The sequence below is a fragment of the Misgurnus anguillicaudatus genome, unplaced genomic scaffold, assembly GCF_027580225.2.
Source record: "Misgurnus anguillicaudatus unplaced genomic scaffold, ASM2758022v2 HiC_scaffold_29, whole genome shotgun sequence".
NCBI lineage: Eukaryota > Metazoa > Chordata > Actinopteri > Cypriniformes > Cobitidae > Misgurnus > Misgurnus anguillicaudatus.
This window is the reverse complement of record NW_027395279.1, coordinates 2,016,762-2,026,540: the sequence shown is the minus strand read 5'-3', so window position 1 is coordinate 2,026,540 and position 9,779 is coordinate 2,016,762. Positions and strand designations below refer to the sequence as shown.

The 9,779-nt window shown below is 36.0% G+C and overlaps 1 long non-coding RNA gene across 1 annotated transcript; it reads right to left on the bottom strand.

The window, feature by feature from the left end:
- Positions 1-8,326: 8,326 nt before the first annotated feature.
- Positions 8,327-9,346, bottom strand: LOC141362892 (uncharacterized). The gene is made up of 2 exons (XR_012368449.1): positions 8,541-9,346; positions 8,327-8,436 (listed from the first exon to the last, which is right to left on the bottom strand). It is a non-coding gene; the product is annotated as an uncharacterized lncRNA (long non-coding RNA).
- Between the last annotated feature and the right edge of the window lie 433 nt (positions 9,347-9,779).

Below are 9,779 nucleotides of genomic sequence, written 5' to 3'. Positions count from 1 at the left end.
AAAGACTCTACATCCATAGTGACTAAAAAAGAGTCATCAAATCAGATCATATAATTTAAGATCTTTAATACATGAGTGGTGTCCTGTATGTAAGAAGGGAGCTGTTGAGCAAGAGGTTTGATATGAAAGTCTATGAATTGAGAGGCTGGTTCTGTAAGTGACCCATTGGAGGATATAATAGGCCTCCCCGGAGGAGATTCAAGAGACTTATGCACTTTTGTGTGCCGCTACGCGTGGGTTACTGCCCTGTTATATGTTTTTAATGTTATAGCCATATTAAAATAAAGGCTTTTTACCTTTTGATATTTGAAGAGTGCCTTGGATTCCCCTTTTTTTTTACTACGTAAGTATATTCGACGCTATCTCATTGCAATTTGTATGTATATTATGAGGTGGCTAATTCTTATTACTTCATACGAACACATTTGTACATTTTTGTATGATTTTCCTTTACCCCTGTGACGTTGGGGTTAGGGGCAGGGTTAGGTGTTGGGTTCTGTTATTGTTTTTGATTATAATCGTAAGTTTCTGCACGATTAACTTCATATGAATTTATACGAATTAGCCAACTCGTAAAATATGTACGAATTCTAGTGAGATCAGGCTAGTATATACTGTACATAAAGCATTGTTTATATGTAAAGTCACGGAATAGAAAATATAATTAAAACAATTACACTAACACATTAAAATTGTAGAAGTCAATCAACATAGAGTACACTCATAAAAATAAAGGTGCTTCATGAAACCATTTTGTGGCTGAATGGTTCCCTAAAGCACCTTTAACATCTGAAGAACCTTTCTGTTTCACAAAATGTTTTTTTTTTTGTTGTGAAATTGTTTCTTCAGATTATAAAAATCTATGAGAGAAACAGTTCTTTAAATAACCAAAAATGGTTCTTCTATGGCATCCATTTGAAGAACCAAGCACCTTTATTTTGAAGAGTGTATTTAACAACATGCACATACCATTTAAGCTTTCTATGAGATCTACAGTAGGTTTAGAAAGTATTATTGGCTTAGTAATGTATACAGTACCTGCAAAAATTTTACTTCAGAGTATTTTTTTGAGTGATTTGAACAATACTACTCACAATTTAGTAAGTCCTCATAATGATTACAGTATCAACAACTGTGTGTATTTGTGAGAAGTTTGTATGAGATAGGTCAAAAAAGTAGAAGAAAGGATACAGTTTGTGCAAATAACATTGTGTTTGCTAGCACATCACTGAAATAAACAGCCTTAGTCTTCCTACCACTGATGAATCAAAATTTGGTGTTCTGTTATTGTGCTAGCTAGTCCAAAACTGAATCAATTGAAATTGTTATTTTTTTATATAAAAAATATAAAAAATGAAATACAAAATTAAAAATAAATTACTTTGTGTTTCTTGTTAGCCACAGTTTTTCGCCTTCAAATGTTTCTGGTCTTCTGTCCAAATCTCATCATGTTCTTTGCTTTTATCTTCTGGGGTGTTTGTGAAGGTCAGTGTTTGTAATCATTATATCACTCAATTTATTTATTTAACATTTAACATTGCTAAAATGTATCATGGAGATGGGGCCAGTAAAAATGTAAAATGTCCAGACTAAACCTAAAGCCACACATTTAATAGAATCAACTTATCATGACATTGGATTATTTCTAATTAAGTCTGAATCTTTATTTCCAATATGTTTGTCTCATTTGGCATTTATGATTATTTTTTGTCCTGCATCCACATGGTTTTTGATGTGTACACCTACTTCATAAGATGCTTGTCAGGTGTTTCTTCTGTTTATACATGAGTGAATTATCATAATTAATGTGTTTGTTGTTTCAGGATCTGTGAATGAGACGATCGTCTGCTGTGGTCTTTATATTCTCAGACCTCTCATGTTGCTCTTTGCTGCTCCATATATAAATGAGTTTACAGGTATCATTCACTTCAGATAATTGACAGTTCAGTACAAAAGATCAGAATATTAATCATAACTTTTTTTATTTTTTTGACCTGAAATAAATTCTGTGTCATTGATTATTCTTTAAATTTCCATCACAAAGTTTTCAGTGATTACGTGGCACTTGTGCTTCTGTGTTTTTTTTATATGTATGATGTCATAATCTTTTGTTTTTTTATAGGCAACAATAAATGGTGGTTAAAGTATATGAGTTATAGAACAGAATATATTGTTTTCTCAACTGTTCTTTATTCAGGTAAATAAATGTCACTCACCATACATGATCATTAACTGTGAAACATAAAGTAAAACTGTCAGTTGTCAGAACTTAAATGATATTCTGTTTGTTCTGCAGCATCTAAAACAATATCGTAAATAAATAAATAAATGTCATGATTTATGTTAGTTTTTAGAATATACTGTACATTACAGGACAGATCACATTTTACAATCTTACAAAATTCACCATGATTTACTGTAGAAAAAACATCAGTAAATGTTGAATCATCAAAAATTGTGGTAGTCACTTGCTACCCGTTCTCACCAAGATGCGTACAAATGACACGCAGTGTGATTATCGTGCAATAGATACGCCAAATTCCGATTTTGCTTGCAAAAAACAGAAAACAAATGAGAAAACAATAAATAAAACGTCACGAAACGATTCGCCATATAAGTGAATGGGAAGGACTGGCGTATCATATGCACGCAAAAGCGGAATTTGGCGTATCTATTGCACGATAATCACACTGCGTGTCATTTGTACGCTTTTTGGTGAGAATGGGTTGAGTCACAAGTTGAATGCCTGAATGACTTCTCCAAATGTCCTTTGGTCATGAAAGATGTTACATAAACAACACAAAGGTCACAGCAGGATTAGAATCAGACAGGAGCAGTCCAGATACTGTACAGTAATTACTGGACTATAATGCTGTAAATGAAACACACTGTATCTTATTATTGTAAATGAAAATTGTGCAGTAATTCATGTGATATGTATTTATTTTTTGTCTGTGCTTTATGTTTGGTAGATAATGTTGTTTTATCTCTTTCACAGTTCTTTTTTATTCATCCTGGGGAAAAGGTTTGAGTTTTGCTGGATTTGAAGGTGTTTTGATGATAATCTTCTTTGGAACAGTTCTTCTGTTTTGCCTCTTCTATATTATTTACAGTGAGTGTTTCTCTTTAAATCTCTTTAATCTCTTTCAATCTCCACATGAACATGCTGTGAAATAGTGTTTTAGTCAGATGATCAGATTTTTGTTTCAGACAAATAAAGTGCAAAAAGAATTCAGTCAATTAACATTTTTCAAAAGTTTCCATTAGGCAAGGCAAGCTTATTTTAAGAAAACATATACAATATTTATTGCTTTATGCCATTTGTTTTCAACCGGGGTTCTGCGGCCCATCGGGGGTCCGCGACGGAACTGCAGGGGGTCTGCCAAATGATATTTAATCACAAGCATTTTTTGATAAAAATGTCAAACATAGGTACAAAACATTACAATCAATGTTCTCTTTACATTGCGCATATTTGCGGCCGCCTAGTGAAGGGCAATTTTAGCCTACGGACAAAAACAAAATATCTGAAGACAAGTCAAGTGCTCACTCAGGAAGCCAGCAGTAGCGACAGAAAAAACAAGGTATTTTAGAATCAGTGCTATCTGTGTTCTCATCTACTATATAATATTTCTAAACTTGGGCGGCTGTTTTAAGCCCTTTTAGATTTGTTAATGCTGTAAAGTGTTAATTCTACAGACAAATTACACCACATTGCGTCTACATTATGGGTCATTCTACAGAAAAGGTGGAATTTTGGTGATGGAAATTTGCTTAAATGAACTTCTTTCAACATACCCAAAACTTCTTTAATAGCATTAATTAACTTGTCAAATCTATGAATCCGCAAAACAGGGAGCTTAATCTATTTTTTACTTTTTAATACATTTTAATAAAGAATCCATGAGTCATTTATTTGTTATTGGTGTTACCTGTGATTAAAACAACATTAATGTTGATACTAAATATTTTTTCTAATTACAGCTTGTGTATTTAGTTAAAGGTTGAGTAGAGGAATGATAAGAGCAAGAAAAATAATTGATTATTAATATTTGTTTAATTAAATTCTTCATCTTCACCTAGCATTGTATGAAATTATTTGATTCTCAGTTTGACTTTTTTCTTTAAAACCAACAAAAACAAAAATATTCAACCAAAAAGGCTTTGATGCAAAGACTGAAATATCAACAATGTCTTACATCCCATATCAACAACAAAATATTATTAGAAAGTACAAGAAAATACATTCATAACACCAAAACTTGATTTAACACCAATGACACAATGTAACACCAATGACACAATGTAAGACCAATGACAAATTAGAGTATAATAATAGATAATGAATATGATAAAGCTTAGAAACTTTCATAAAATTTTCCATTTTGTTTTGTTTTTATGCTTTTATGTTGGTCAGTTAAAGGAATAGTGCTTAGGAAGTACTCATTAGAGAAGTAACACTAATGACGGTAACACCAATGACAATTTACAGGAAAAAACTAATATTTTAACAAAATGGCTGTCATTAGCCCTGTGCTATTTCATCAGAGATGTAACAATCACATTCTTATTAAGTATAATGTATTTTTATGTAAAGATCTTAACACTCCCAGCTATAAAAAAGAGTAACACTAATGACATCCAAAAAATCTTATCTCAAAATTCATAGATATATTATGATATTTTAGACAAATAAGGTAAGACATCTCACAAACCTTTTGCCTTCCCCCAATGCACTTTGGCAGACAGTCAAAAGCACCAAAAACAATGAGATGTCAGAGAAACGGCAGCAGCAGCAAGTGGCAGTGCCAAACAAAATTAAAAAAGACAAAGAAACAGTACATTTAATCACTTTACATGCACAAAATTCCACAAGTATGCAGTTTTTCTGCACTTTCCCTGCTTGCCATTGAATCTGAAATAGGGACATACATTTTGAAGACATCACATGCCTTGGTCAACATCCAGAAAAGTGTGCATAATATTACTGAAATTTTTGTGTTGTTCAGTACAAGCAATGTAGAATTACACCGGTAAGTAGGTGCACATTAACTACAGATGTTGTTTAATATGCTAGATTAAAGAGTTTGTTTTTTTGTGTTTATTTGACAAAAGTGGCATGTTTATTTTGACAGTTTCCTTGTGAAATGTAATAATTGCTAACTTTAATTCTTACAAAATCTTATAAATTATTAGAAAAGAAAGTGGATTCCTGCATGATCATTTGTAAGGTGGGTCAGGGGGCACCTGTATGGAGCTGTTGCCCAGGGGCACCACGAGGTCTTAATACGACACTGATGGTGCAATATTCATAGTCAGATTTAAATCCAGACTAAGAGCGTTTGTCAAACATGTTGCCCTAAAGATGGTGCGGACTCATTGCATGTTGTTCTCCTGCAGAAAATAAACTTGCGTAACTCAAACTCGTGACAGTAATGATCCACGACCATGTAAAAATTCGCTTAAACCGACACTATGCTCCGATAGAAAAACATAAATTAGAATGTTTAAGAAAAAAATCTGCGCTTCTACCTCCACCTAGAGCCTGTTATTTAGTTTGCAAAAATCCACCGCTCCCGGTCAATCTGGTCCAATACCCCCTCGCACGCGTTACAATATCACATCTATCTGCTTGAAGTTCACGGGTGTGTTGGATTGAACGCAGCGTGATGGCAGAGAAAACATTCACTAACAAACTTCCGATTCCTCGGTTAACAATCAGAGCTGGGAAAACAACCAATTAAAAGAAAGGAAACAAAGATAGAAAGCGACTGTGCCCGTAATAAAGCTAGGATCAATATCGGACAGCCATTTAAAAGGTGGAGGAATCTGTGAGATTTTAAAGAGTTCAAGCTGGATGCAGAGCTTGCCACATTTCTTCTCGACAGGTAGTTGTGCTTTATCAACCATTGATTGTATTTATGAATGTTATGTAAGTAATCTTGTCTAATCTAAGTATGTAAGTAATGCTTGCTAAGTATGCGTTCACTATAATAATGGTGCACACGCACTGACAAGGACGAGCTCGAAGGGAGGTTGCTCAGTGGTAGTGTGGGAGGGGCATGAAAATTGTAAACATTCAAAATCATCCCAATCCTCCAGAGTTGCCTACCGCAGCTTTAAATCTGTTACGTCTGCCCTGACGTCTTCTGCACAACCTCTATCTTCAGCAGAATAGACAGTCACCATGATCAGTCATCTTTATATACTGAAAGCTCAGGTTCAGGTAAATGTGTTATTGTCCATCTCATAGTAATGTATTACACTGCAAATACCTTAAAATAATAATAAATCTACTTTAACAATAAAATAATACACAGAAAAGTATGCATGTACAACAACATCATGCATAATAGTGGTAATGTACTGTCTTAATATAATATTGCTGTATGACAATAGTTTTGTTTCCATTTCCAGTCCTTGATTCTGATTGGTCAATAGTTGTACTTTACTCCGCTTTGCGTTTTGCCAAATACGATAAAGCAGCCTCTCGTACCTTACTGCTTACTTAAATATTTCTGTTTTACACATTAGTATCAGGGGTCCCTGCATGCTTCTTTCGTCTAAGGGGTCCTTGCCCCCCAAAAATGTTGAAGACCCCTGCTTTAGGCAATTTTGTGTGTGTATATTTATCTCACGGTGAGATTTTGAATTGCATCCCTCAAATTTAATAGAGAGAGTGGGTTTATGTAGTAAACCTGGAGCAGACATTACTTTTTATATTCAAGTCTTTATTGCTAAATACAATAACCTCTGTTTTGCCTTCGAAGTGAAGTCATTGCTCATTCATTTCAATCCATTTCATTCTCTTTATTCTCTTCCTTTGACCATTAACATCAGTTCCCTTTCGAGGGAACTCGCGCTGCGTCGCCATAGAAACGCTTTGGGAACGCCTACAGCGTGACGGCGTCTGAGTATGTATATCAAATTCGACCAATGGTTGGGCGTGACGTCATAGACGGAAGCCAGAGAGCATAAATACGGCAGAAAGGAACGCCCACTTTATCTTTTAAAGCCTCAGCGGCAATCTATGTGTGTGTGTATCAAGAGTGTTTGAATAGCTTAAAAAACTGTGTGACTGAATAGTTTAACTGTGTGGCTGATAATGAAGGAAAATAAGAAATCAGAAAGTTTAGGAGCTGAGCACGCTCACGCCGCTCTTGAGGGCGCGGTGTGACGTGTGTTCATTATGATAACTTACCTTTCAAAAAGCTCCGTTGTTCCTCCTCTGGGTGTGGAAGCCTGCACTGCAGTTACTTCCCCTCATTGAGAGGGACGTGATCTCGTGTAATCTTCCCCCGAGGGGGTTGATATATTCGAGTACAGGGTAGTGAGGACGCACAGCTATCCTCCCTCCGCAATGTAATGATTTAATCAAGCTCAGTATACGAGCTGCATGTGTTGAAGTTTAATCCGAATGGCCGGAAGAGCGTCCGCACGTTAAGCTGCCAGAGCCCTTCAAACATGCCAAAACTCAGCCACACACCACTCGGGCTGTGTGTCGTTGTTTTGATGAGTCAAGACAATGATCGCGTTTCTCGCGGCTTAAGTCCTGCGTCCACTGAGGTGGTGTAGTGTACTTTGACCGTGAAAGCTCTGCCTCGGGAGGGTTTGGAAGCACGCATTGCGGTCACTTCCAACCCGAACGGGAGCTCTATGCAATGTTTTACCTCTGAGGAGATCTATGTTGTAGACACAGCCCTTCTTTTCACCGACCGGTTCAGATCCGCGTCCGCTAAGGCGGTGTGCACTTATCATTGCTATCGGGAGGGACTCGGGAGCCCGCATGTCGGTTTCTCTCGGCCCGATCGGTAGCCCGTGCTTTACTGTTTGACTGTGTCAGATGATGTTCGCGTGTCTTGCGGTTCGAGGCCTGCCTCGACCGGTCTATTAAATGAGAATATATATATATATATATATATATAAAAGAAACTATAGATGAGAGTTTTCTTACAAAATGAGTGCAATCTCAACACCAGAGGCTTCCTTTCTTTCCTGATCTCCATTATTATGCAAGTCATGGAAAAGACCATCTGACCATGTTTACACAAGCACTTCAGCTAGCTTTTAAACATAATATGCTATATTTAGAGTATGTTGCCATGAGTGGCTTCATCCCTAAAGCCTCCAACATTGTCAAATATATGTATGTGACGGGTTTCAGAAGACCAAAGTGACAGATTACTGTTCCCATGTAAAAAGTGTAAGATTTCTCTTTAACTCTGCGTTGTGCTTTATCATGAATTTACTGGAATCCACTCGAACCCCACACTCTCTACACGAGGGTCTTTGACTCGTCAATAAATACACGGCAAGCAACTGTCAGTCGATGAAAATCTTCTTTACTGTAATATTAAACAAAAATCACCCTTTTAGTGGTTTCATCATTAACTGCAGGCATATGTGACCCACAGCCAGCAGTACCCATATCAACTGCTGTGTTGCATAGTTTCCAAAAGTATACATCACAACATTTAATTACATTTTACAAAAGGAACATAAATATAATAACAATTAAGAACATACAGAAAGAAACATACCTGTAATATTAAACAAAAATCACCCTTTTAGTGGTTTCATCATTAACTGCAGGCATATGTGACCTAGATAAAACGTGTAGTAGCATTAGCATTAGCCACAGCTTCACTAAAGTTCACAAAACACCAAATAGCCTTTTAAATACTCAAAATATTACCCAACTACTTTACAAACATAAAATACTTAAAGACTAATCTTATTTTACATTAAATCTGCATCTATATCTTTTATATTTTATCAAATTGCACCGAGGCAAATGCAGACTCACCCACAGCCAGCAGTACCCATATCAACTGCTGTGTTGCATCATTTCCTGTTTTAACATTTTTTTTCTTCTGCAGTTCTCATACAAACCACTAGAGGGCACCAGTACAACATGGAACTAACTGTTGAATTCATAAGAATTCACAATAAAACTATATGAAAACTATGTACAATTCTAACTCCGTTACATGTATTAAGCCCTATCAGGGTGAGTGTGGGTTTTATCCGCCATTTACGGGCTCCCACACCTCTCAGTGCCCTCCTGTATTAACTGTGAACACTCTGCCTCTCGTAGTACAGAGCACAGTAAATCAGGTTCCCTTGGTAAAAATTAGGCTACATCCCTAATTTTAGAGCAGGAATTGGAATTCCTTTTATTCAAAGGCTACACAAAACTGTCACAAAATTATGGTTCATGATGTTGACAGTCACTCACATTAATCTCAAATCAGATCCGAGGACTGTTTTTTGTTAATGGATTTTTCCTGCTCACAGAATCTCAGGTTTGCCTTTGGGGGCATGGCATACCAATATCAGCCTTCCCTTCGGCAGTATTGGGAAAGTTCACTTTCTAAATGAACTATTTCAGTTCACAGTTCACAGTTTTTAAAATGAACTAATTCAGTTCATAGTTCATATTTCAAAATTTTGAACTAGTTCACAGTTCCAAAAATGAACTAATTTATAGTTCTTTTTTTCCCATATTATTTAAAAAAAAAATGAATGCCATTATAGCCCATTTAGAACCACAGACAGCAATTATTTTATTAGTTTTAACACTGAAGCTAAATGCGTCAGATTTCATCTTCATATCCAACTTTAAATCCTTATCCAACCAGGGTTTACATTAGCATTGACTGTCTTTTAATTTTTGTATTTGCTTGCACATACCTTGAAAGGCTAGCCGGTGCTTCAAGGGGGTTTTCCGGGCGAGAAGCGCTAAGAGGCATCGCGTGTAGTACAACTCGCAGTCGCAG